Source organism: Camellia sinensis, chromosome 6, assembly GCF_055761805.1.
Source record: "Camellia sinensis isolate YWXY chromosome 6, ASM5576180v1, whole genome shotgun sequence".
In the NCBI taxonomy this organism is placed as follows: domain Eukaryota; kingdom Viridiplantae; phylum Streptophyta; class Magnoliopsida; order Ericales; family Theaceae; genus Camellia; species Camellia sinensis.
In genome coordinates, this window is record NC_138966.1 from 82,194,952 (window position 1) to 82,201,856 (window position 6,905).

The window sequence follows — 6,905 nt, forward strand, 5'->3', positions numbered from 1 at the left end:
ACACGGACACGTGACATTCTTTTGAAGTCTTCTAATATAAGTTTTTACTCTACTTATACATTATATTATATGATGCCAAAAAGATTGTAATTGAAAAAAAAGAAAAGTAATATTTATTCAAGAATCTAGAAAAATCTACTACGTACTATTAAAAAAGTGTGAAAAACCTATTATATTTTCTACTTTTTTAAATCTTAATTTTACCATTTCAAATCTACTATATTTCTAAAAGTGATGAAGAGTTCTATATAAATTAATTATCTCTTTATTTTTGAAGTTGAACACTAAAAAACGATATATCTGCTTCCAAGAATCCTATATAAATATAAACAAACCGCCTTCCTTCTTATAAAAAAGAAAAAAGAAAAAAGAAAAACGCCATCTTATTTTTAACATTGATGATGATTGAAGAATAAAAAACAAATTACTTTTTGTTATTCCCCGTGTCTGCTTCTATATTGATATACATAATATTTACAATTGTCCATCATTGATCAAATCACTGTGCATGATTTTGGTTAAATCTTAAAGTTATATGCATTTGTTCGAATCTAGATAGAGAAAAGCGCATGCGTTTTTAAAACAAAGATTTGTATTACATCTCAAAAATTTGTAGATTATGTTCATACACTTTCTTTTTGTTTAAATTATATTTTATGAAATGTAATATTTTATATGGTACTTTAATAACCAAGGTATGATGTCAAAATTCTAAATAAGAACCACTTTCGTTAGTTTTATTTTTTGAATTTGAACAGTTTAAACTATCAATGTGGGTTTTATGGTTGGCCAACAGAGCCCAACAACACGCTCCTGTCCGATTGGATTGGAGAGTAGTTATTTCCTACTTCATACTCCTTTTGTGCACCAGTTATAAATAGATTTTTATATATTTATTTATTTTTTAAGTAATTTAAATGTTGTGTCAACAAAATTTTCAAAATTAATTTTTTGAGTTTTTAATTTTAGATCGACTTAATATATATACACTTAATAAATATATAATTTGTACAAAAAATATTTAAAACATTCTTGAATATAACAAAATACTAAAATGCATTAATTCTTTGTATTATTTTGTAGGAAGACTTATTTATAAGTCATTTTTCAGACACTAATGGTAGGCTAAGTCCTGTGTAATTTCTTATAGAGTCTCAAGTCCTATTTAAATAGGAATGTATTCCACAGAATCCTACATAAACGTAACGTGACGTGACACTTACATAAACGTAACGTGACGTGACACTTACATAAACGTAACGCAACGTAACGTGACACCTACATAAACGTAACGTAACGTGACACCTATATAAACGTAACGTAACGTGACATCTACATAAACATAACGTGACACCTACATAAACGTAACGTAACGTGTCACGTTACGTTTCGCAAACTTAATGAGTTTTTATTTTTTTAAATTGAATGTGAAAATGTTGCTGGTTTATGTTGGTGTCACTTTACGTTTCATATAAATATGATCTATGGTAACATTCAATTTCCTATATAGGAAATTGAATGTTGCCATAGATCATAGGTGTCATGTTACGTTTATGTAGATATGATCTATGATAGAAATTGCATGTTACCATAGATCATAGGTGTCACGTTACATTTATGTAAGTGTCACGTTACGTATAGGTGTCACGTTACGTTTATGTAGGTGTCACGTCACGTTACGTTTATGTAGGTGTCACGTTACGTTACGTTTATGTAGATATGATTTATGGTAACATTCAATTTCCTATATATGGTTTTACTATTATTTATAATATTAACAACTAATATTGAGGGTAAATGTGTCAATAAACTTCCCACAAGACTTATGGGAACATAAGTTTTTTAGTAGGACCATATGTAGCATAAGTCTTCCTAATAGGACTTATAAATAATTTTTCCTATTTTGTATGCAATAAATTTTTCACAATAGTTGGATTATGTATGAGGGAAGGAATAATAGTTTTATTTTATTTTATTTTATTTTAAGGTAGTAGGAATAATGGTGTTAGACTCACAAATAAAACACATAAAAGTATTGGATGAAATTTATTTTAAGTCTAACTCACATCACACTCAAAATAAATTTTTACCACCCAAGACATTTTTTTTATATGTTTTATATTCTATTTTTTTGCACTTAATATTATCACCAAAAAAAAAAAAATCGTAAATTTACCAAGTGTCTGAAAAATTAAAAAAGAAAAACTAAAGATTAACTTCACTTCTAAAGAATTAGAGATCTATAAATGATCACCCCGTTTGGAAATAAACTATTTTAGTTGACTATTTAGTTTTTTACGAAAAAATGTGTAAAAAGTAAAGAAAGTGATGCGATGTGATGGGTGTTTTATTTTATTGATTATTTTAGCCTGTAATGAGGCAGCCCATCATAGAGAAACCTGTATTTTAACTTATTTATCTCATAGAGTAACTGTGCTAGCAAAATCAACTACATTTACAACATTGTAAGCTACACACAAAATCACTATATAAAATAGAAATCTACATTAATATATTAATACAAAATTATCTGAGAAAATAATCTAAATAAAGACCTATATTTTGTTTATAAATTAATTCATACGCCCATCCCAAACTAGTAATATAAAACATCTGAAAATGACATGTGCAAAAAATTGAAGAAAACTAGAGCTGTAATTCCCAATCAAGCATACATTTCTATTAGAAAACCCAATTGGTATTGTTACATGCTTCTACATCTTATGCTTTACTATGGTTTTTTTGTTTTTATTATTTGGAGAATGGCTAGATGCCTCTAATTCCACCGTTTGGCATAAATGAGGAATCTTCTCAATCCATACACTTTACATTGTCAAATTCCCAGCAAGACGACAATGAGTCACCGAGTTTCCTTGACAAAGCATATGCGAAACACTAACACTAGTGGCCTATTGTTTTTCTTAATTGTTAAGTTTGAATGTTGCGTGTGAATTTTGAATTTGTAAAAATATTTATAAATTAAAAGGAAAAAAAATTAGGTAAAAAATATTTTATTTAATTTTTCCTTTATATTCTTTCAGGAACATGAATGGCATTAAATTTTGGGTGATGCTATATTTTATTTGAATGTACCATACATTAGTTATGAGGATATGTGATTTTATATTATAACTAATATCAAATAAATCATAACCATTATCATATTAACTTATAACTTAATTATATTTAGTTATTCATACATACCATATTATCTCATAACTACCACATAACTAAATTATTTTAATAATTTAATTTTGAATTGGCAACCAGTGTAACCGGTTACCAAAAAGAGGGCAAAGAAAATTAGAGGAGTCGAGGAGTCCCAATATCACATATCTTATAACCACTAGTCACATATTTCATAACCAACATAATATATCTCATAACCAACACTTTTTTTTTTTATAACCAATATCACATATCTCGCAACCACTAGTCGAATATCTCATAACTAATACTATTTTGCTCATAACCATACGACTTTGTTCATAACCAATATCACATATCTCATAACTATTGATCACATATCTCATAACTATTACCCACATGAATCATAATCAACCCCTTTGAGTCATAACCACTAGTCACATATCTCATAACTAACAGCCTTTTTTACTCATAAGTACACTACTTTGATCATAACCAATATTTCATATCTCATAACCACTAACACTATAGCATAACTAAACACCATTTGACAACACTTTGTTCATAACCAAAATCACATATCTTATAATAGCTAATCAAATATCTCATAACCAACATCACATATGTCATAACTACTAATAATATATCTCATAACCAACATTACATAGCTCATAACCACTAATCACCTATCTCATAACCAAACACTCTTTGACTTATAAATACATCACTTTACTCATAACCAAAATCACATATCTAATAATCATTAATCATATATCTCATAACATTTACTCACTTATGTCATAACCAACACCATTTGCCTCATAACCAACATCACATATATCATAACCATTACTCACATATAGGGGTGTAAATTTGGCCCACGAGCTCGCGACACACCTCAAGTCCAGAAATCTCTCTCTCTCTCTCTCTCTCTCTCTCTCTCTCTCTCTCTCTCTCTCTCTCTCTCTCTCTCTCTCTCTCTCTCTCTCTCTCTCTCTCTCTCTCTCTCATTCATTTGGGCTAAATAAAGGGCCTAGGGATTTGTCAAAAACAATTAACGAGGGAATTTTGATTGACAAAATTTGGTTGTTTGTTCCAAATTTTCGGAGAAAATGGGGCAGAAATTATCTAATAATCATTATAAAAAACAAAATTAAAATATTTATGAATAGAGTCTTATAATAAAATAAATTATTAATTTATAATTTTGTCAATTTATACTTAATTTTTTTAAATATAAATCCTTAATCTATTTTTATTAGGTAAAATAACTAAAAAAGACTATTTTACTCATCAACTACAAAATATATAATTAAACCATTAATTGGTGTAATAAAAATATTTAAAATTTTAAAAACCACAAATATCATAATCAAGTCACAAAAGTTTTGTAATATAAAATACAAAATACATAATGCTATCACTAATTGGCGTAACAAAATTGTTTAAAATTATAGAAAATCACAAATGTCGTAACTAATTTCCAAAATTTCGTAAGATTAACCAAAAAAAATGTAACTATCCACTAATTGGTGTAACAAAAACATCTAAAAGTTTTAAAAACCACAAATGTCATAACCAACTCATAACATCAACTACAAAATGCATAACTGCACCACTAATTGCCATAATAAAAAATAATCAAAATTTTTACAAATCACAAATGTCATAACCAACCTAAAAAATTTCATAACATCAATCACAAAATGCGTAACAATACAACTAATTGATGTAGTAAAAATATCCAAATTTTTTTATAAACCACAAATATTGTAATCAAGTTACAAAGTTTCATAACAATTATCATAAAATGACTAAACAAATTACTAACAATCTTAGAATCATCAATCGGGATCTCTCATAATACAGAGAAAACAAAATGTAATGACAATCATTAAATAATTTAATCAACGACTTAAAGCCATGGAACAGAAAATGAGAGTTAGAGAAGATTAGCTAGCAGAGCGAGAGGAAAGGGAATATGAGAAAGAGAGACTTAACGGGCTTATCGCCTATGAAAATGACGTCAAAGGTGCTGTCGTTTCCAATAAGGAACATCGGAGATATCTACAATGACAGTAAAGAATGAGAGAGATGCTTAAGGGATGAAGATGACTGAGATAGCAGCACAGTACAACAAAATGCATAATATTCAATTTTCAATAGTTCTATAACACATGCACAAATTGATGATAACAAAACCTTTCAAATCATAACTATGAGCAAAGGTTTGTGTATGTATGACATATTAATGTGAAAGATCTAGAGTTTCGAGATAGATGTATTTACTAGATAGAGAAATATCACCAGAATAAATAGTGTTGAAATAGACAAAGAGAGTAGTGACGAGTTCAATGATCTATTGTAGAGACACATGAGTAGAGAGAGGAAGAATCTAGTGAGGAAGAACTATTAACAATGGTCGTTCGATAATTTGAGCGAAATAGAGAAGTCTGAGTAAGAAATAGAGAGAGCTCAGACACAACTAGGGCAAATCAAGGGAAAGAAAATAGTATAGAGAAAAAATGAAGAAAAGTTGGGGAAGAAAATTTAGGAGAAAATTTACTTAGTAGAAAAAAATAAAATCACGTTATAGATAATTTTTTTCAACATATTTTTTATTAAAATTTAGTTAAATTATATATATATATACCTATGTATGTATGCATGTATGTATGTATGTATGTATGTATGTATGTATGTATGTCTATAAGTGTATATAGATATTTTAAAAAGTAAATTGTTTGTATATTACTATTTCTATTATATTTAATGAAGATATTATGACTAAAAATAAATCTAAAATAGAGATAGCTGATCGATTGCAATTGTCACTTAAGGATGACACTTCAAAATTAATTGAGAGAGTTCAGAGTTCAGAGATAATGAGAGTTTGAGAGACAGATTTGCTTGTGAGAAATAAAATAAGAAAGGGGTGGTATTTATAGGACTTGGGAGGGAGGGGTTAATATATATATATATATATATATATATATGTATAAATAAAAATAATAAAATTGGTTGTTGGTGGAATTAACGGTTATATGACTGTTTCAAATTTGTTTTTTAAAATTTTTGACCGTTGCACTAACAGGGGGTAAGGAGCTGTTGGGGTTGGGTCGGGCCAGAGGGGGGAAATTTTTTGGGTCGAGCTCATGAGATGGGTCACACTCCATAACACACCAGAGTCGGGCCAGGCTCTAGAATACATAGCCCAGGGTCTTAGGTTGGGCTTAGGCTCAGGCCTGGTTGGGCCCACCAAGGGCGCGACTGGACTTAGGGTATGCTGCGAGCTCGTGGGCCAAATTTATACCCTTATATGTGAGTAGCGGTCATAAGATATGTGATTAGTGGTTATGATATACGTGATTAGTGGTTATGAGATGTGGTTATGACATAAGTGGGTAAAGGTTATAAGTTATATGATTAGTGATTATTAAATATGTGATTTTGGTTATGAGCAGAGTGGTAGAGTTATAAGTCAAAGGGTGTTTGGTTATGAGATATGTGATTAGTGGTTATGAAATATATAATGTTGGTTATGATTAAAGTGGTGTGGTTATGAGATATGTGATTAGTATTTATTGCTAATGTATATGTGGTATACATTCCTACATATATCAGGTATTGATTTCCTAGATATATTAGGTATTGCCATAGTTAGGTCTCTTATAGGATATTCTGTTATATAGTTAGATTTCTAGTATGATACTCTTTCTCAGCCTATATAGATAGGCCTTCTACCATTCAATACAATA